This window comes from Pleuronectes platessa, chromosome 11 (genome assembly GCF_947347685.1).
Source record: "Pleuronectes platessa chromosome 11, fPlePla1.1, whole genome shotgun sequence".
Taxonomy (NCBI): Eukaryota; Metazoa; Chordata; class Actinopteri; order Pleuronectiformes; family Pleuronectidae; genus Pleuronectes; species Pleuronectes platessa.
Genome location: NC_070636.1, coordinates 25155647 through 25173092, shown reverse-complemented (window position 1 = coordinate 25173092; position 17446 = coordinate 25155647). Strand labels below are relative to the sequence as shown.

The 17446-nt window shown below is 45.6% G+C and overlaps 35 non-coding genes across 35 annotated transcripts; all 35 read left to right on the top strand.

The window, feature by feature from the left end:
- The first annotated feature begins 220 nt into the window (after positions 1 to 220).
- LOC128452256 (U5 spliceosomal RNA) lies at positions 221 to 333 on the top strand. The gene has a single exon (XR_008340756.1). It is a non-coding gene; the product is annotated as a U5 spliceosomal RNA (small nuclear RNA).
- Positions 334 to 513: 180 nt separating this feature from the next.
- Positions 514 to 705, top strand: LOC128451583 (U2 spliceosomal RNA). The gene has a single exon (XR_008340126.1). It is a non-coding gene; the product is annotated as a U2 spliceosomal RNA (small nuclear RNA).
- Positions 706 to 1219: 514 nt separating this feature from the next.
- On the top strand, positions 1220 to 1332 carry LOC128452255 (U5 spliceosomal RNA). The gene has a single exon (XR_008340755.1). It is a non-coding gene; the product is annotated as a U5 spliceosomal RNA (small nuclear RNA).
- Positions 1333 to 1512: 180 nt separating this feature from the next.
- Positions 1513 to 1704, top strand: LOC128452982 (U2 spliceosomal RNA). The gene has a single exon (XR_008341457.1). It is a non-coding gene; the product is annotated as a U2 spliceosomal RNA (small nuclear RNA).
- Positions 1705 to 2218: 514 nt separating this feature from the next.
- On the top strand, positions 2219 to 2331 carry LOC128452254 (U5 spliceosomal RNA). Its single transcript, XR_008340754.1, has one exon. It is a non-coding gene; the product is annotated as a U5 spliceosomal RNA (small nuclear RNA).
- A 180-nt stretch (positions 2332 to 2511) lies between these two features.
- LOC128451807 (U2 spliceosomal RNA) lies at positions 2512 to 2703 on the top strand. The gene has a single exon (XR_008340336.1). It is a non-coding gene; the product is annotated as a U2 spliceosomal RNA (small nuclear RNA).
- A 514-nt stretch (positions 2704 to 3217) lies between these two features.
- LOC128452253 (U5 spliceosomal RNA) lies at positions 3218 to 3330 on the top strand. The gene has a single exon (XR_008340753.1). It is a non-coding gene; the product is annotated as a U5 spliceosomal RNA (small nuclear RNA).
- A 180-nt stretch (positions 3331 to 3510) lies between these two features.
- LOC128452981 (U2 spliceosomal RNA) lies at positions 3511 to 3702 on the top strand. Its single transcript, XR_008341456.1, has one exon. It is a non-coding gene; the product is annotated as a U2 spliceosomal RNA (small nuclear RNA).
- A 514-nt stretch (positions 3703 to 4216) lies between these two features.
- LOC128452252 (U5 spliceosomal RNA) lies at positions 4217 to 4329 on the top strand. Its single transcript, XR_008340752.1, has one exon. It is a non-coding gene; the product is annotated as a U5 spliceosomal RNA (small nuclear RNA).
- Positions 4330 to 4509: 180 nt separating this feature from the next.
- LOC128451797 (U2 spliceosomal RNA) lies at positions 4510 to 4701 on the top strand. The gene has a single exon (XR_008340327.1). It is a non-coding gene; the product is annotated as a U2 spliceosomal RNA (small nuclear RNA).
- Positions 4702 to 5215: 514 nt separating this feature from the next.
- LOC128452251 (U5 spliceosomal RNA) lies at positions 5216 to 5328 on the top strand. The gene has a single exon (XR_008340751.1). It is a non-coding gene; the product is annotated as a U5 spliceosomal RNA (small nuclear RNA).
- A 180-nt stretch (positions 5329 to 5508) lies between these two features.
- Positions 5509 to 5700, top strand: LOC128452980 (U2 spliceosomal RNA). The gene has a single exon (XR_008341455.1). It is a non-coding gene; the product is annotated as a U2 spliceosomal RNA (small nuclear RNA).
- Positions 5701 to 6214: 514 nt separating this feature from the next.
- Positions 6215 to 6327, top strand: LOC128452344 (U5 spliceosomal RNA). The gene has a single exon (XR_008340841.1). It is a non-coding gene; the product is annotated as a U5 spliceosomal RNA (small nuclear RNA).
- A 180-nt stretch (positions 6328 to 6507) lies between these two features.
- LOC128451958 (U2 spliceosomal RNA) lies at positions 6508 to 6699 on the top strand. The gene has a single exon (XR_008340478.1). It is a non-coding gene; the product is annotated as a U2 spliceosomal RNA (small nuclear RNA).
- A 514-nt stretch (positions 6700 to 7213) lies between these two features.
- On the top strand, positions 7214 to 7326 carry LOC128452250 (U5 spliceosomal RNA). Its single transcript, XR_008340750.1, has one exon. It is a non-coding gene; the product is annotated as a U5 spliceosomal RNA (small nuclear RNA).
- A 180-nt stretch (positions 7327 to 7506) lies between these two features.
- Positions 7507 to 7698, top strand: LOC128452979 (U2 spliceosomal RNA). The gene has a single exon (XR_008341454.1). It is a non-coding gene; the product is annotated as a U2 spliceosomal RNA (small nuclear RNA).
- A 514-nt stretch (positions 7699 to 8212) lies between these two features.
- Positions 8213 to 8325, top strand: LOC128452249 (U5 spliceosomal RNA). The gene has a single exon (XR_008340749.1). It is a non-coding gene; the product is annotated as a U5 spliceosomal RNA (small nuclear RNA).
- A 180-nt stretch (positions 8326 to 8505) lies between these two features.
- On the top strand, positions 8506 to 8697 carry LOC128452977 (U2 spliceosomal RNA). Its single transcript, XR_008341453.1, has one exon. It is a non-coding gene; the product is annotated as a U2 spliceosomal RNA (small nuclear RNA).
- Positions 8698 to 9211: 514 nt separating this feature from the next.
- Positions 9212 to 9324, top strand: LOC128452248 (U5 spliceosomal RNA). Its single transcript, XR_008340748.1, has one exon. It is a non-coding gene; the product is annotated as a U5 spliceosomal RNA (small nuclear RNA).
- Positions 9325 to 9504: 180 nt separating this feature from the next.
- Positions 9505 to 9696, top strand: LOC128451857 (U2 spliceosomal RNA). The gene has a single exon (XR_008340383.1). It is a non-coding gene; the product is annotated as a U2 spliceosomal RNA (small nuclear RNA).
- Positions 9697 to 10210: 514 nt separating this feature from the next.
- LOC128452247 (U5 spliceosomal RNA) lies at positions 10211 to 10323 on the top strand. The gene has a single exon (XR_008340747.1). It is a non-coding gene; the product is annotated as a U5 spliceosomal RNA (small nuclear RNA).
- A 180-nt stretch (positions 10324 to 10503) lies between these two features.
- Positions 10504 to 10695, top strand: LOC128451895 (U2 spliceosomal RNA). Its single transcript, XR_008340418.1, has one exon. It is a non-coding gene; the product is annotated as a U2 spliceosomal RNA (small nuclear RNA).
- Positions 10696 to 11209: 514 nt separating this feature from the next.
- On the top strand, positions 11210 to 11322 carry LOC128452502 (U5 spliceosomal RNA). The gene has a single exon (XR_008340996.1). It is a non-coding gene; the product is annotated as a U5 spliceosomal RNA (small nuclear RNA).
- A 180-nt stretch (positions 11323 to 11502) lies between these two features.
- LOC128452975 (U2 spliceosomal RNA) lies at positions 11503 to 11694 on the top strand. Its single transcript, XR_008341451.1, has one exon. It is a non-coding gene; the product is annotated as a U2 spliceosomal RNA (small nuclear RNA).
- Positions 11695 to 12208: 514 nt separating this feature from the next.
- On the top strand, positions 12209 to 12321 carry LOC128452244 (U5 spliceosomal RNA). The gene has a single exon (XR_008340745.1). It is a non-coding gene; the product is annotated as a U5 spliceosomal RNA (small nuclear RNA).
- A 180-nt stretch (positions 12322 to 12501) lies between these two features.
- On the top strand, positions 12502 to 12693 carry LOC128452974 (U2 spliceosomal RNA). The gene has a single exon (XR_008341450.1). It is a non-coding gene; the product is annotated as a U2 spliceosomal RNA (small nuclear RNA).
- A 514-nt stretch (positions 12694 to 13207) lies between these two features.
- On the top strand, positions 13208 to 13320 carry LOC128452243 (U5 spliceosomal RNA). The gene has a single exon (XR_008340744.1). It is a non-coding gene; the product is annotated as a U5 spliceosomal RNA (small nuclear RNA).
- A 180-nt stretch (positions 13321 to 13500) lies between these two features.
- On the top strand, positions 13501 to 13692 carry LOC128451863 (U2 spliceosomal RNA). The gene has a single exon (XR_008340389.1). It is a non-coding gene; the product is annotated as a U2 spliceosomal RNA (small nuclear RNA).
- Positions 13693 to 14206: 514 nt separating this feature from the next.
- LOC128452242 (U5 spliceosomal RNA) lies at positions 14207 to 14319 on the top strand. The gene has a single exon (XR_008340743.1). It is a non-coding gene; the product is annotated as a U5 spliceosomal RNA (small nuclear RNA).
- A 180-nt stretch (positions 14320 to 14499) lies between these two features.
- Positions 14500 to 14691, top strand: LOC128452973 (U2 spliceosomal RNA). Its single transcript, XR_008341449.1, has one exon. It is a non-coding gene; the product is annotated as a U2 spliceosomal RNA (small nuclear RNA).
- Positions 14692 to 15205: 514 nt separating this feature from the next.
- Positions 15206 to 15318, top strand: LOC128452241 (U5 spliceosomal RNA). The gene has a single exon (XR_008340742.1). It is a non-coding gene; the product is annotated as a U5 spliceosomal RNA (small nuclear RNA).
- A 180-nt stretch (positions 15319 to 15498) lies between these two features.
- On the top strand, positions 15499 to 15690 carry LOC128452972 (U2 spliceosomal RNA). The gene has a single exon (XR_008341448.1). It is a non-coding gene; the product is annotated as a U2 spliceosomal RNA (small nuclear RNA).
- Positions 15691 to 16204: 514 nt separating this feature from the next.
- Positions 16205 to 16317, top strand: LOC128452240 (U5 spliceosomal RNA). The gene has a single exon (XR_008340741.1). It is a non-coding gene; the product is annotated as a U5 spliceosomal RNA (small nuclear RNA).
- Positions 16318 to 16497: 180 nt separating this feature from the next.
- Positions 16498 to 16689, top strand: LOC128452971 (U2 spliceosomal RNA). Its single transcript, XR_008341447.1, has one exon. It is a non-coding gene; the product is annotated as a U2 spliceosomal RNA (small nuclear RNA).
- A 514-nt stretch (positions 16690 to 17203) lies between these two features.
- LOC128452239 (U5 spliceosomal RNA) lies at positions 17204 to 17316 on the top strand. Its single transcript, XR_008340740.1, has one exon. It is a non-coding gene; the product is annotated as a U5 spliceosomal RNA (small nuclear RNA).
- Positions 17317 to 17446: the final 130 nt, after the last annotated feature.

Sequence of the window (17446 nt, the reverse complement as noted above, 5' to 3'; positions counted from 1 at the left end):
GTAAGTGGTTCAGGGATGTATCGCTTAAAAAGGCTTAAAAGCCAATCACTAGTCAGGGCAGGAGCAAATAAAGACTTGTATAATTTTGGTTGGCAGATGGGGGCGTGGTGGGAATGTTGTATACTAGAATCTGACATGCGGAAAGCAAAGAGAGGCCCACCAAGTAGGTGGTGACTGTGACCGAGAGGCTCCTCCGCTGCTCTCGAACAGAGGGCCATGCTGACTCTGGTTTCTCTTCATAACGCACAAGTCTTTCGCCTTTTACTAAAGACTTCCGTGGAGAGGAACAAACATGAGTTGAATCTATTTTTGGCAGGCTTTGCTTTATGGCTGAGCCTTATGAAATTGTGAAAAGTCAAAGAATTGTCTAGGTCAGAAATCAAGTGTCCACAAAGGAGAGCATAGGCGGAGGTGATGAGCAGCAGCCATTGTTATGCACACCTACAAACGGGGTACCACAGCAAGGGAGAATTGCGCCAAGAGCTTGGCGTGGACATCCAACACTTGTGGATTATCGCTTCTCGGCCTTTTGGCTAAGATCAAGTGTAGTATCTGTTCTTATCAGTTTAATATCTGATATGTCCTCTATATGAGGACTACATATTAAGCAGATTTTTGGCAAGAGGAGCAGAAATTTGGAGCTTGCTCCCTTCTCTCCACGCATCGACCTAGCATTGCAGTGCCGCTGGGAACGGTGCACTCTGTTCTTACCTTGTAGAAAAGCAAACACTCAAACAATTGTGGAGTTTTAAAGGTGAATTCTACACTGGGTCAATGAAACTGAGGGAATGGCCTGGCAGAGTTTGACAAGTGTGCGAAACCGCTCTGATGACTCACTGCCTTGTGAAATGATCATGCATGACTCTGCACGGGGTCACAATGAGCTTCAACTGGATTCCAAATTGAATCAGAAGCGTTTGTCAAAAACTGAAACTGGTTTTCACTCAAGATCCTCTGGGAGACTTGGTGAGAGAGCAGAGTCAGCTTTTTGGACCCAATGTAAGTGGTTCAGGGATGTATCGCTTAAAAAGGCTTAAAAGCCAATCACTAGTCAGGGCAGGAGCAAATAAAGACTTGTATAATTTTGGTTGGCAGATGGGGGCGTGGTGGGAATGTTGTATACTAGAATCTGACATGCGGAAAGCAAAGAGAGGCCCACCAAGTAGGTGGTGACTGTGACCGAGAGGCTCCTCCGCTGCTCTCGAACAGAGGGCCATGCTGACTCTGGTTTCTCTTCATAACGCACAAGTCTTTCGCCTTTTACTAAAGACTTCCGTGGAGAGGAACAAACATGAGTTGAATCTATTTTTGGCAGGCTTTGCTTTATGGCTGAGCCTTATGAAATTGTGAAAAGTCAAAGAATTGTCTAGGTCAGAAATCAAGTGTCCACAAAGGAGAGCTTAGGCGGAGGTGATGAGCAGCAGCCATTGTTATGCACACCTACAAACGGGGTACCACAGCAAGGGAGAATTGCGCCAAGAGCTTGGCGTGGACATCCAACACTTGTTGATTATCGCTTCTCGGCCTTTTGGCTAAGATCAAGTGTAGTATCTGTTCTTATCAGTTTAATATCTGATATGTCCTCTATATGAGGACTACATATTAAGCAGATTTTTGGCAAGAGGAGCAGAAATTTGGAGCTTGCTCCCTTCTCTCCACGCATCGACCTAGCATTGCAGTGCCGCTGGGAACGGTGCACTCTGTTCTTACCTTGTAGAAAAGCAAACACTCAAACAATTGTGGAGTTTTAAAGGTCAATTCTACACTGGGTCAATGAAACTGAGGGAATGGCCTGGCAGAGTTTGACAAGTGTGCGAAACCACTCTGATGACTCACTGCCTTGTGAAGTGATCATGCATGACTCTGCACGGGGTCACAATGAGCTTCAACTGGATTCCAAATTGAATCAGAAGCGTTTGTCAAAAACTGAAACTGGTTTTCACTCAAGATCCTCTGGGAGACTTGGTGAGAAAGCAGAGTCAGCTTTTTGGACCCAATGTAAGTGGTTCAGGGATGTATCGCTTAAAAAGGCTTAAAAGCCAATCACTAGTCAGGGCAGGAGCAAATAAAGACTTGTATAATTTTGGTTGGCAGATGGGGGCGTGGTGGGAATGTTGTATACTAGAATCTGACATGCGGAAAGCAAAGAGAGGCCCACCGCGTAGGTGGTGACTGTGACCGAGAGGCTCCTCCGCTGCTCTCGAACAGAGGGCCATGCTGACTCTGGTTTCTCTTCATAACGCACAAGTCTTTCGCCTTTTACTAAAGACTTCCGTGGAGAGGAACAAACATGAGTTGAATCTATTTTTGGCAGGCTTTGCTTTATGGCTGAGCCTTATGAAATTGTGAAAAGTCAAAGAATTGTCTAGGTCAGAAATCAAGTGTCCACAAAGGAGAGCTTAGGCGGAGGTGATGAGCAGCAGCCATTGTTATGCACACCTACAAACGGGGTACCACAGCAAGGGAGATTTGCGCCAAGAGCTTGGCGTGGACATCCAACACTTGTGGATTATCGCTTCTCTGCCTTTTGGCTAAGATCAAGTGTAGTATCTGTTCTTATCAGTTTAATATCTGATATGTCCTCTATATGAGGACTACATATTAAGCAGATTTTTGGCAAGAGGAGCAGAAATTTGGAGCTTGCTCCCTTCTCTCCACGCATCGACCTAGCATTGCAGTGCCGCTGGGAACGGTGCACTCTGTTCTTACCTTGTAGAAAAGCAAACACTCAAACAATTGTGGAGTTTTAAAGGTGAATTCTACACTGGGTCAATGAAACTGAGGGAATGGCCTGGCAGAGTTTGACAAGTGTGCAAAACCGCTCTGATGACTCACTGCCTTGTGAAGTGATCATGCATGACTCTGCACGGGGTCACAATGAGCTTCAACTGGATTCCAAATTGAATCAGAAGCGTTTGTCAAAAACTGAAACTGGTTTTCACTCAAGATCCTCTGGGAGACTTGGTGAGAAAGCAGAGTCAGCTTTTTGGACCCAATGTAAGTGGTTCAGGGATGTATCGCTTAAAAAGGCTTAAAAGCCAATCACTAGTCAGGGCAGGAGCAAATAAAGACTTGTATAATTTTGTTTGGCAGATGGGGGCGTGGTGGGAATGTTGTATACTAGAATCTGACTTGCGGAAAGCAAAGAGAGGCCCACCGCATACGTGGTGACTGTGACCGAGAGGCTCCTCCGCTGCTCTCGAACAGAGGGCCATGCTGACTCTGGTTTCTCTTCATAACGCACAAGTCTTTCGCCTTTTACTAAAGACTTCCGTGGAGAGGAACAAACATGAGTTGAATCTATTTTTGGCAGGCTTTGCTTTATGGCTGAGCCTTATGAAATTGTGAAAAGTCAAAGAATTGTCTAGGTCAGAAATCAAGTGTCCACAAAGGAGAGCTTAGGCGGAGGTGATGAGCAGCAGCCATTGTTATGCACACCTAAAAACGGGGTACCACAGCAAGGGACATTTGCGCCAAGAGCTTGGCGTGGACATCCAACACTTGTGGATTATCGCTTCTCGGCCTTTTGGCTAAGATCAAGTGTAGTATCTGTTCTTATCAGTTTAATATCTGATATGTCCTCTATATGAGGACTACATATTAAGCAGATTTTTGGCAAGAGGAGCAGAAATTTGGAGCTTGCTCCCTTCTCTCCACGCATCGACCTAGCATTGCAGTGCCGCTGGGAACGGTGCACTCTGTTCTTACCTTGTAGAAAAGCAAACACTCAAACAATTGTGGAGTTTTAAAGGTCAATTCTACACTGGGTCAATGAAACTGAGGGAATGGCCTGGCAGAGTTTGACAAGTGTGCGAAACCACTCTGATGACTCACTGCCTTGTGAAGTGATCATGCATGACTCTGCACGGGGTCACAATGAGCTTCAACTGGATTCCAAATTGAATCAGAAGCGTTTGTCAAAAACTGAAACTGGTTTTCACTCAAGATCCTCTGGGAGACTTGGTGAGAAAGCAGAGTCAGCTTTTTGGACCCAATGTAAGTGGTTCAGGGATGTATCGCTTAAAAAGGCTTAAAAGCCAATCACTAGTCAGGGCAGGAGCAAATAAAGACTTGTATAATTTTGGTTGGCAGATGGGGGCGTGGTGGGAATGTTGTATACTAGAATCTGACATGCGGAAAGCAAAGAGAGGCCCACCGCGTAGGTGGTGACTGTGACCGAGAGGCTCCTCCGCTGCTCTCGAACAGAGGGCCATGCTGACTCTGGTTTCTCTTCATAACGCACAAGTCTTTCGCCTTTTACTAAAGACTTCCGTGGAGAGGAACAAACATGAGTTGAATCTATTTTTGGCAGGCTTTGCTTTATGGCTGAGCCTTATGAAATTGTGAAAAGTCAAAGAATTGTCTAGGTCAGAAATCAAGTGTCCACAAAGGAGAGCTTAGGCGGAGGTGATGAGCAGCAGCCATTGTTATGCACACCTACAAACGGGGTACCACAGCAAGGGAGATTTGCGCCAAGAGCTTGGCGTGGACATCCAACACTTGTGGATTATCGCTTCTCGGCCTTTTGGCTAAGATCAAGTGTAGTATCTGTTCTTATCAGTTTAATATCTGATATGTCCTCTATATGAGGACTACATATTAAGCAGATTTTTGGCAAGAGGAGCAGAAATTTGGAGCTTGCTCCCTTCTCTCCATGCATCGACCTAGCATTGCAGTGCTGCTGGGAACGGTGCACTCTGTTCTTACCTTGTAGAAAAGCAAACACTCAAACAATTGTGGAGTTTTAAAGGTGAATTCTACACTGGGTCAATGAAACTGAGGGAATGGCCTGGCAGAGTTTGACAAGTGTGCGAAACCGCTCTGATGACTCACTGCCTTGTGAAATGATCATGTATGACTCTGCACGGGGTCACAATGAGCTTCAACTGGATTCCAAATTGAATCAGAAGCGTTTGTCAAAAACTGAAACTGGTTTTCACTCAAGATCCTCTGGGAGACTTGGTGAGAAAGCAGAGTCAGCTTTTTGGACCCAATGTAAGTGGTTCAGGGATGTATCGCTTAAAAAGGCATAAAAGCCAATCACTAGTCAGGGCAGGAGCAAATAAAGACTTGTATAATTTTGTTTGGCAGATGGGGGCGTGGTGGGAATGTTGTATACTAGAATCTGACTTGCGGAAAGCAAAGAGAGGCCCACCGCATACGTGGTGACTGTGACCGAGAGGCTCCTCCGCTGCTCTCGAACAGAGGGCCATGCTGACTCTGGTTTCTCTTCATAACGCACAAGTCTTTCGCCTTTTACTAAAGACTTCCGTGGAGAGGAACAAACATGAGTTGAATCTATTTTTGGCAGGCTTTGCTTTATGGCTGAGCCTTATGAAATTGTGAAAAGTCAAAGAATTGTCTAGGTCAGAAATCAAGTGTCCACAAAGGAGAGCTTAGGCGGAGGTGATGAGCAGCAGCCATTGTTATGCACACCTAAAAACGGGGTACCACAGCAAGGGACATTTGCGCCAAGAGCTTGGCGTGGACATCCAACACTTGTGGATTATCGCTTCTCGGCCTTTTGGCTAAGATCAAGTGTAGTATCTGTTCTTATCAGTTTAATATCTGATATGTCCTCTATATGAGGACTACATATTAAGCAGATTTTTGGCAAGAGGAGCAGAAATTTGGAGCTTGCTCCCTTCTCTCCACGCATCGACCTAGCATTGCAGTGCCGCTGGGAACGGTGCACTCTGTTCTTACCTTGTAGAAAAGCAAACACTCAAACAATTGTGGAGTTTTAAAGGTGAATTCTACACTGGGTCAATGAAACTGAGGGAATGGCCTGGCAGAGTTTGACAAGTGTGCGAAACCGCTCTGATGACTCACTGCCTTGTGAAATGATCATGCATGACTCTGCACGGGGTCACAATGAGCTTCAACTGGATTCCAAATTGAATCAGAAGCGTTTGTCAAAAACTGAAACTGGTTTTCACTCAAGATCCTCTGGGAGACTTGGTGAGAAAGCAGAGTCAGCTTTTTGGACCCAATGTAAGAGGTTCAGGGATGTATCGCTTAAAAAGGCTTAAAAGCCAATCACTAGTCAGGGCAGGAGCAAATAAAGACTTGTATAATTTTGGTTGGCAGATGGGGGCGTGGTGGGAATGTTGTATACTAGAATCTGACATGCGGAAAGCAAAGAGAGGCCCACCGCGTAGGTGGTGACTGTGACCGAGAGGCTCCTCCGCTGCTCTCGAATAGAGGGCCATGCTGACTCTGGTTTCTCTTCATAACGTACAAGTCTTTCGCCTTTTACTAAAGACTTCCGTGGAGAGGAACACACATGAGTTGAATCTATTTTTGGCAGGCTTTGCTTTATGGCTGAGCCTTATGAAATTGTGAAAAGTCAAAGAATTGTCTAGGTCAGAAATCAAGTGTCCACAAAGGAGAGCTTAGGCGGAGGTGATGAGCAGCAGCCATTGTTATGCACACCTACAAACGGGGTACCACAGCAAGGGAGATTTGCGCCAAGAGCTTGGCGTGGACATCCAACACTTGTGGATTATTGCTTCTCGGCCTTTTGGCTAAGATCAAGTGTAGTGTCTGTTCTTATCAGTTCAATATCTGATATGTCCTCTATATGAGGACTACATATTAAGCAGATTTTTGGCAAGACGAGCAGAAATTTGGAGCTTGCTCCCTTCTCTCCACGCATCGACCTAGCATTGCAGTGCCGCTGGGAACGGTGCACTCTGTTCTTACCTTGTAGAAAAGCAAACACTCAAACAATTGTGGAGTTTTAAAGGTCAATTCTACACTGGGTCAATGAAACTGAGGGAATGGCCTGGCAGAGTTTGACAAGTGTGCGAAACCGCTCTGATGACTCACTGCCTTGTGAAGTGATCATGCATGACTCTGCACGGGGTCACAATGAGCTTCAACTGGATTCCAAATTGAATCAGAAGCGTTTGTCAAAAACTGAAACTGGTTTTCACTCAAGATCCTCTGGGAGACTTGGTGAGAGAGCAGAGTCAGCTTTTTGGACCCAATGTAAGTGGTTCAGGGATGTATCGCTTAAAAAGGCTTAAAAGCCAATCACTAGTCAGGGCAGGAGCAAATAAAGACTTGTATAATTTTGGTTGGCAGATGGGGGCGTGGTGGGAATGTTGTATACTAGAATCTGACATGCGGAAAGCAAAGAGAGGCCCACCAAGTAGGTGGTGACTGTGACCGAGAGGCTCCTCCGCTGCTCTCGAACAGAGGGCCATGCTGACTCTGGTTTCTCTTCATAACGCACAAGTCTTTCGCCTTTTACTAAAGACTTCCGTGGAGAGGAACAAACATGAGTTGAATCTATTTTTGGCAGGCTTTGCTTTATGGCTGAGCCTTATGAAATTGTGAAAAGTCAAAGAATTGTCTAGGTCAGAAATCAAGTGTCCACAAAGGAGAGCATAGGCGGAGGTGATGAGCAGCAGCCATTGTTATGCACACCTACAAACGGGGTACCACAGCAAGGGAGAATTGCGCCAAGAGCTTGGCGTGGACATCCAACACTTGTGGATTATCGCTTCTCGGCCTTTTGGCTAAGATCAAGTGTAGTATCTGTTCTTATCAGTTTAATATCTGATATGTCCTCTATATGAGGACTACATATTAAGCAGATTTTTGGCAAGAGGAGCAGAAATTTGGAGCTTGCTCCCTTCTCTCCACGCATCGACCTAGCATTGCAGTGCCGCTGGGAACGGTGCACTCTGTTCTTACCTTGTAGAAAAGCAAACACTCAAACAATTGTGGAGTTTTAAAGGTGAATTCTACACTGGGTCAATGAAACTGAGGGAATGGCCTGGCAGAGTTTGACAAGTGTGCGAAACCGCTCTGATGACTCACTGCCTTGTGAAATGATCATGCATGACTCTGCACGGGGTCACAATGAGCTTCAACTGGATTCCAAATTGAATCAGAAGCGTTTGTCAAAAACTGAAACTGGTTTTCACTCAAGATCCTCTGGGAGACTTGGTGAGAGAGCAGAGTCAGCTTTTTGGACCCAATGTAAGTGGTTCAGGGATGTATCGCTTAAAAAGGCTTAAAAGCCAATCACTAGTCAGGGCAGGAGCAAATAAAGACTTGTATAATTTTGGTTGGCAGATGGGGGCGTGGTGGGAATGTTGTATACTAGAATCTGACATGCGGAAAGCAAAGAGAGGCCCACCAAGTAGGTGGTGACTGTGACCGAGAGGCTCCTCCGCTGCTCTCGAACAGAGGGCCATGCTGACTCTGGTTTCTCTTCATAACGCACAAGTCTTTCGCCTTTTACTAAAGACTTCCGTGGAGAGGAACAAACATGAGTTGAATCTATTTTTGGCAGGCTTTGCTTTATGGCTGAGCCTTATGAAATTGTGAAAAGTCAAAGAATTGTCTAGGTCAGAAATCAAGTGTCCACAAAGGAGAGCTTAGGCGGAGGTGATGAGCAGCAGCCATTGTTATGCACACCTACAAACGGGGTACCACAGCAAGGGAGAATTGCGCCAAGAGCTTGGCGTGGACATCCAACACTTGTGGATTATCGCTTCTCGGCCTTTTGGCTAAGATCAAGTGTAGTATCTGTTCTTATCAGTTTAATATCTGATATGTCCTCTATATGAGGACTACATATTAAGCAGATTTTTGGCAAGAGGAGCAGAAATTTGGAGCTTGCTCCCTTCTCTCCACGCATCGACCTAGCATTGCAGTGCCGCTGGGAACGGTGCACTCTGTTCTTACCTTGTAGAAAAGCAAACACTCAAACAATTGTGGAGTTTTAAAGGTCAATTCTACACTGGGTCAATGAAACTGAGGGAATGGCCTGGCAGAGTTTGACAAGTGTGCGAAACCACTCTGATGACTCACTGCCTTGTGAAGTGATCATGCATGACTCTGCACGGGGTCACAATGAGCTTCAACTGGATTCCAAATTGAATCAGAAGCGTTTGTCAAAAACTGAAACTGGTTTTCACTCAAGATCCTCTGGGAGACTTGGTGAGAAAGCAGAGTCAGCTTTTTGGACCCAATGTAAGTGGTTCAGGGATGTATCGCTTAAAAAGGCTTAAAAGCCAATCACTAGTCAGGGCAGGAGCAAATAAAGACTTGTATAATTTTGGTTGGCAGATGGGGGCGTGGTGGGAATGTTGTATACTAGAATCTGACATGCGGAAAGCAAAGAGAGGCCCACCGCGTAGGTGGTGACTGTGACCGAGAGGCTCCTCCGCTGCTCTCGAACAGAGGGCCATGCTGACTCTGGTTTCTCTTCATAACGCACAAGTCTTTCGCCTTTTACTAAAGACTTCCGTGGAGAGGAACAAACATGAGTTGAATCTATTTTTGGCAGGCTTTGCTTTATGGCTGAGCCTTATGAAATTGTGAAAAGTCAAAGAATTGTCTAGGTCAGAAATCAAGTGTCCACAAAGGAGAGCTTAGGCGGAGGTGATGAGCAGCAGCCATTGTTATGCACACCTACAAACGGGGTACCACAGCAAGGGAGATTTGCGCCAAGAGCTTGGCGTGGACATCCAACACTTGTGGATTATCGCTTCTCTGCCTTTTGGCTAAGATCAAGTGTAGTATCTGTTCTTATCAGTTTAATATCTGATATGTTCTCTATATGAGGACTACATATTAAGCAGATTTTTGGCAAGAGGAGCAGAAATTTGGAGCTTGCTCCCTTCTCTCCACGCATCGACCTAGCATTGCAGTGCCGCTGGGAACGGTGCACTCTGTTCTTACCTTGTAGAAAAGCAAACACTCAAACAATTGTGGAGTTTTAAAGGTGAATTCTACACTGGGTCAATGAAACTGAGGGAATGGCCTGGCAGAGTTTGACAAGTGTGCAAAACCGCTCTGATGACTCACTGCCTTGTGAAGTGATCATGCATGACTCTGCACGGGGTCACAATGAGCTTCAACTGGATTCCAAATTGAATCAGAAGCGTTTGTCAAAAACTGAAACTGGTTTTCACTCAAGATCCTCTGGGAGACTTGGTGAGAAAGCAGAGTCAGCTTTTTGGACCCAATGTAAGTGGTTCAGGGATGTATCGCTTAAAAAGGCTTAAAAGCCAATCACTAGTCAGGGCAGGAGCAAATAAAGACTTGTATAATTTTGGTTGGCAGATGGGGGCGTGGTGGGAATGTTGTATACTAGAATCTGACATGCGGAAAGCAAAGAGAGGCCCACCGCGTAGGTGGTGACTGTGACCGAGAGGCTCCTCCGCTGCTCTCGAACAGAGGGCCATGCTGACTCTGGTTTCTCTTCATAACGCACAAGTCTTTCGCCTTTTACTAAAGACTTCCGTGGAGAGGAACAAACATGAGTTGAATCTATTTTTGGCAGGCTTTGCTTTATGGCTGAGCCTTATGAAATTGTGAAAAGTCAAAGAATTGTCTAGGTCAGAAATCAAGTGTCCACAAAGGAGAGCTTAGGCGGAGGTGATGAGCAGCAGCCATTGTTATGCACACCTACAAACGGGGTACCACAGCAAGGGAGATTTGCGCCAAGAGCTTGGCGTGGACATCCAACACTTGTGGATTATCGCTTCTCTGCCTTTTGGCTAAGATCAAGTGTAGTATCTGTTCTTATCAGTTTAATATCTGATATGTCCTCTATATGAGGACTACATATTAAGCAGATTTTTGGCAAGAGGAGCAGAAATTTGGAGCTTGCTCCCTTCTCTCTACGCATCGACCTAGCATTGCAGTGCCGCTGGGAACGGTGCACTCTGTTCTTACCTTGTAGAAAAGCAAACACTCAAACAATTGTGGAGTTTTAAAGGTGAATTCTACACTGGGTCAATGAAACTGAGGGAATGGCCTGGCAGAGTTTGACAAGTGTGCAAAACCGCTCTGATGACTCACTGCCTTGTGAAGTGATCATGCATGACTCTGCACGGGGTCACAATGAGCTTCAACTGGATTCCAAATTGAATCAGAAGCGTTTGTCAAAAACTGAAACTGGTTTTCACTCAAGATCCTCTGGGAGACTTGGTGAGAAAGCAGAGTCAGCTTTTTGGACCCAATGTAAGTGGTTCAGGGATGTATCGCTTAAAAAGGCTTAAAAGCCAATCACTAGTCAGGGCAGGAGCAAATAAAGACTTGTATAATTTTTGTTGGCAGATGGGGGCGTGGTGGGAATGTTGTATACTAGAATCTGACATGCGGAAAGCAAAGAGAGGCCCACCGCGTAGGTGGTGACTGTGACCGAGAGGCTCCTCCGCTGCTCTCGAACAGAGGGCCATGCTGACTCTGGTTTCTCTTCATTACGCACAAGTCTTTCGCCTTTTACTAAAGACTTCCGTGGAGAGGAACACACATGAGTTGAATCTATTTTTGGCAGGCTTTGCTTTATGGCTGAGCCTTATGAAATTGTGAAAAGTTAAAGAATTGTCTAGGTCAGAAATCAAGTGTCCACAAAGGAGAGCTTAGGCGGAGGTGATGAGCAGCAGCCATTGTTATGCACACCTACAAACGGGGTACCACAGCAAGGGAGATTTGCGCCAAGAGCTTGGCGTGGACATCCAACACTTGTGGATTATCGCTTCTCGGCCTTTTGGCTAAGATCAAGTGTAGTATCTGTTCTTATCAGTTTAATATCTGATATGTCCTCTATATGAGGACTACATATTAAGCAGATTTTTGGCAAGAGGAGCAGAAATTTGGAGCTTGCTCCCTTCTCTCCACGCATCGACCTAGCATTGCAGTGCCGCTGGGAACGGTGCACTCTGTTCTTACCTTGTAGAAAAGCAAACACTCAAACAATTGTGGAGTTTTAAAGGTGAATTCTACACTGGGTCAATGAAACTGAGGGAATGGCCTGGCAGAGTTTGACAAGTGTGCGAAACCGCTCTGATGACTCACTGCCTTGTGAAGTGATCATGCATGACTCTGCACGGGGTCACAATGAGCTTCAACTGGATTCCAAATTGAATCAGAAGCGTTTGTCAAAAACTGAAACTGGTTTTCACTCAAGATCCTCTGGGAGACTTGGTGAGAGAGCAGAGTCAGCTTTTTGGACCCAATGTAAGTGGTTCAGGGATGTATCGCTTAAAAAGGCTTAAAAGCCAATCACTAGTCAGGGCAGGAGCAAATAAAGACTTGTATAATTTTGGTTGGCAGATGGGGGCGTGGTGGGAATGTTGTATACTAGAATCTGACATGCGGAAAGCAAAGAGAGGCCCACCAAGTAGGTGGTGACTGTGACCGAGAGGCTCCTCCGCTGCTCTCGAACAGAGGGCCATGCTGACTCTGGTTTCTCTTCATAACGCACAAGTCTTTCGCCTTTTACTAAAGACTTCCGTGGAGAGGAACAAACATGAGTTGAATCTATTTTTGGCAGGCTTTGCTTTATGGCTGAGCCTTATGAAATTGTGAAAAGTCAAAGAATTGTCTAGGTCAGAAATCAAGTGTCCACAAAGGAGAGCTTAGGCGGAGGTGATGAGCAGCAGCCATTGTTATGCACACCTACAAACGGGGTACCACAGCAAGGGAGAATTGCGCCAAGAGCTTGGCGTGGACATCCAACACTTGTGGATTATCGCTTCTCGGCCTTTTGGCTAAGATCAAGTGTAGTATCTGTTCTTATCAGTTTAATATCTGATATGTCCTCTATATGAGGACTACATATTAAGCAGATTTTTGGCAAGAGGAGCAGAAATTTGGAGCTTGCTCCCTTCTCTCCACGCATCGACCTAGCATTGCAGTGCCGCTGGGAACGGTGCACTCTGTTCTTACCTTGTAGAAAAGCAAACACTCAAACAATTGTGGAGTTTTAAAGGTCAATTCTACACTGGGTCAATGAAACTGAGGGAATGGCCTGGCAGAGTTTGACAAGTGTGCGAAACCACTCTGATGACTCACTGCCTTGTGAAGTGATCATGCATGACTCTGCACGGGGTCACAATGAGCTTCAACTGGATTCCAAATTGAATCAGAAGCGTTTGTCAAAAACTGAAACTGGTTTTCACTCAAGATCCTCTGGGAGACTTGGTGAGAAAGCAGAGTCAGCTTTTTGGACCCAATGTAAGTGGTTCAGGGATGTATCGCTTAAAAAGGCTTAAAAGCCAATCACTAGTCAGGGCAGGAGCAAATAAAGACTTGTATAATTTTGGTTGGCAGATGGGGGCGTGGTGGGAATGTTGTATACTAGAATCTGACATGCGGAAAGCAAAGAGAGGCCCACCGCGTAGGTGGTGACTGTGACCGAGAGGCTCCTCCGCTGCTCTCGAACAGAGGGCCATGCTGACTCTGGTTTCTCTTCATAACGCACAAGTCTTTCGCCTTTTACTAAAGACTTCCGTGGAGAGGAACAAACATGAGTTGAATCTATTTTTGGCAGGCTTTGCTTTATGGCTGAGCCTTATGAAATTGTGAAAAGTCAAAGAATTGTCTAGGTCAGAAATCAAGTGTCCACAAAGGAGAGCTTAGGCGGAGGTGATGAGCAGCAGCCATTGTTATGCACACCTACAAACGGGGTACCACAGCAAGGGAGATTTGCGCCAAGAGCTTGGCGTGGACATCCAACACTTGTGGATTATCGCTTCTCGGCCTTTTGGCTAAGATCAAGTGTAGTATCTGTTCTTATCAGTTTAATATCTGATATGTCCTCTATATGAGGACTACATATTAAGCAGATTTTTGGCAAGAGGAGCAGAAATTTGGAGCTTGCTCCCTTCTCTCCACGCATCGACCTAGCATTGCAGTGCCGCTGTGAACGGTGCACTCTGTTCTTACCTTGTAGAAAAGCAAACACTCAAACAATTGTGGAGTTTTAAAGGTGAATTCTACACTGGGTCAATGAAACTGAGGGAATGGCCTGGCAGAGTTTGACAAGTGTGCGAAACCGCTCTGATGACTCACTGCCTTGTGAAATGATCATGCATGACTCTGCACGGGGTCACAATGAGCTTCAACTGGATTCCAAATTGAATCAGAAGCGTTTGTCAAAAACTGAAACTGGTTTTCACTCAAGATCATCTGGGAGACTTGGTGAGAGAGCAGAGTCATCTTTTTGGACCCAATGTAAGTGGTTCAGGGATGTATCGCTTAAAAAGGCTTAAAAGCCAATCACTAGTCAGGGCAGGAGCAAATAAAGACTTGTATAATTTTGTTTGGCAGATGGGGGCGTGGTGGGAATGTTGTATACTAGAATCTGACTTGCGGAAAGCAAAGAGAGGCCCACCGCATACGTGGTGACTGTGACCGAGAGGCTCCTCCGCTGCTCTCGAACAGAGGGCCATGCTGACTCTGGTTTCTCTTCATAACGCACAAGTCTTTCGCCTTTTACTAAAGACTTCCGTGGAGAGGAACAAACATGAGTTGAATCTATTTTTGGCAGGCTTTGCTTTATGGCTGAGCCTTATGAAATTGTGAAAAGTCAAAGAATTGTCTAGGTCAGAAATCAAGTGTCCACAAAGGAGAGCTTAGGCGGAGGTGATGAGCAGCAGCCATTGTTATGCACACCTACAAACGGGGTACCACAGCAAGGGAGAATTGCGCCAAGAGCTTGGCGTGGACATCCAACACTTGTGGATTATCGCTTCTCGGCCTTTTGGCTAAGATCAAGTGTAGTATCTGTTCTTATCAGTTTAATATCTGATATGTCCTCTATATGAGGACTACATATTAAGCAGATTTTTGGCAAGAGGAGCAGAAATTTGGAGCTTGCTCCCTTCTCTCCACGCATCGACCTAGCATTGCAGTGCCGCTGGGAACGGTGCACTCTGTTCTTACCTTGTAGAAAAGCAAACACTCAAACAATTGTGGAGTTTTAAAGGTGAATTCTACACTGGGTCAATGAAACTGAGGGAATGGCCTGGCAGAGTTTGACAAGTGTGCAAAACCGCTCTGATGACTCACTGCCTTGTGAAGTGATCATGCATGACTCTGCACGGGGTCACAATGAGCTTCAACTGGATTCCAAATTGAATCAGAAGCGTTTGTCAAAAACTGAAACTGGTTTTCACTCAAGATCCTCTGGGAGACTTGGTGAGAAAGCAGAGTCAGCTTTTTGGACCCAATGTAAGTGGTTCAGGGATGTATCGCTTAAAAAGGCTTAAAAGCCAATCACTAGTCAGGGCAGGAGCAAATAAAGACTTGTATAATTTTGGTTGGCAGATGGGGGCGTGGTGGGAATGTTGTATACTAGAATCTGACTTGCGGAAAGCAAAGAGAGGCCCACCGCATACGTGGTGACTGTGACCGAGAGGCTCCTCCGCTGCTCTCGAACAGAGGGCCATGCTGACTCTGGTTTCTCTTCATAACGCACAAGTCTTTCGCCTTTTACTAAAGACTTCCGTGGAGAGGAACAAACATGAGTTGAATCTATTTTTGGCAGGCTTTGCTTTATGGCTGAGCCTTATGAAATTGTGAAAAGTCAAAGAATTGTCTAGGTCAGAAATCAAGTGTCCACAAAGGAGAGCTTAGGCGGAGGTGATGAGCAGCAGCCATTGTTATGCACACCTAAAAACGGGGTACCACAGCAAGGGACATTTGCGCCAAGAGCTTGGCGTGGACATCCAACACTTGTGGATTATCGCTTCTCGGCCTTTTGGCTAAGATCAAGTGTAGTATCTGTTCTTATCAGTTTAATATCTGATATGTCCTCTATATGAGGACTACATATTAAGCAGATTTTTGGCAAGAGGAGCAGAAATTTGGAGCTTGCTCCCTTCTCTCCACGCATCGACCTAGCATTGCAGTGCCGCTGGGAACGGTGCACTCTGTTCTTACCTTGTAGAAAAGCAAACACTCAAACAATTGTGGAGTTTTAAAGGTGAATTCTACACTGGGTCAATGAAACTGAGGGAATGGCCTGGCAGAGTTTGACAAGTGTGCGAAACCGCTCTGATGACTCACTGCCTTGTGAAGTGATCATGCATGACTCTGCACGGGGTCACAATGAGCTTCAACTGGATTCCAAATTGAATCAGAAGCGTTTGTCAAAAACTGAAACTGGTTTTCACTCAAGATCCTCTGGGAGACTTGGTGAGAGAGCAGAGTCAGCTTTTTGGACCCAATGTAAGTGGTTCAGGGATGTATCGCTTAAAAAGGCTTAAAAGCCAATCACTAGTCAGGGCAGGAGCAAATAAAGACTTGTATAATTTTGGTTGGCAGATGGGGGCGTGGTGGGAATGTTGTATACTAGAATCTGACATGCGGAAAGCAAAGAGAGGCCCACCAAGTAGGTGGTGACTGTGACCGAGAGGCTCCTCCGCTGCTCTCGAACAGAGGGCCATGCTGACTCTGGTTTCTCTTCATAACGCACAAGTCTTTCGCCTTTTACTAAAGACTTCCGTGGAGAGGAACAAACATGAGTTGAATCTATTTTTGGCAGGCTTTGCTTTATGGCTGAGCCTTATGAAATTGTGAAAAGTCAAAGAATTGTCTAGGTCAGAAATCAAGTGTCCACAAAGGAGAGCTTAGGCGGAGGTGATGAGCAGCAGCCATTGTTATGCACACCTACAAACGGGGTACCACAGCAAGGGAGAATTGCGCCAAGAGCTTGGCGTGGACATCCAACACTTGTGGATTATCGCTTCTCGGCCTTTTGGCTAAGATCAAGTGTAGTATCTGTTCTTATCAGTTTAATATCTGATATGTCCTCTATATGAGGACTACATATTAAGCAGATTTTTGGCAAGAGGAGCAGAAATTTGGAGCTTGCTCCCTTCTCTCCACGCATCGACCTAGCATTGCAGTGCCGCTGGGAACGGTGCACTCTGTTCTTACCTTGTAGAAAAGCAAACACTCAAACAATTGTGGAGTTTTAAAGGTCAATTCTACACTGGGTCAATGAAACTGAGGGAATGGCCTGGCAGAGTTTGACAAGTGTGCGAAACCACTCTGATGACTCACTGCCTTGTGAAGTGATCATGCATGACTCTGCACGGGGTCACAATGAGCTTCAACTGGATTCCAAATTGAATCAGAAGCGTTTGTCAAAAACTGAAACTGGTTTTCACTCAAGATCCTCTGGGAGACTTGGTGAGAAAGCAGAGTCAGCTTTTTGGACCCAATGTAAGTGGTTCAGGGATGTATCGCTTAAAAAGGCTTAAAAGCCAATCACTAGTCAGGGCAGGAGCAAATAAAGACTTGTATAATTTTGGTTGGCAGATGGGGGCGTGGTGGGAATGTTGTATACTAGAATCTGACATGCGGAAAGCAAAGAGAGGCCCACCGCGTAGGTGGTGACTGTGACCGAGAGGCTCCTCCGCTGCTCTCGAACAGAGGGCCATGCTGACTCTGGTTTCTCTTCATAACGCACAAGTCTTTCGCCTTTTACTAAAGACTTCCGTGGAGAGGAACAAACATGAGTTGAATCTATTTTTGGCAGGCTTTGCTTTATGGCTGAGCCTTATGAAATTGTGAAAAGTCAAAGAATTGTCTAGGTCAGAAATCAAGTGTCCACAAAGGAGAGCTTAGGCGGAGGTGATGAGCAGCAGCCATTGTTATGCACACCTACAAACGGGGTACCACAGCA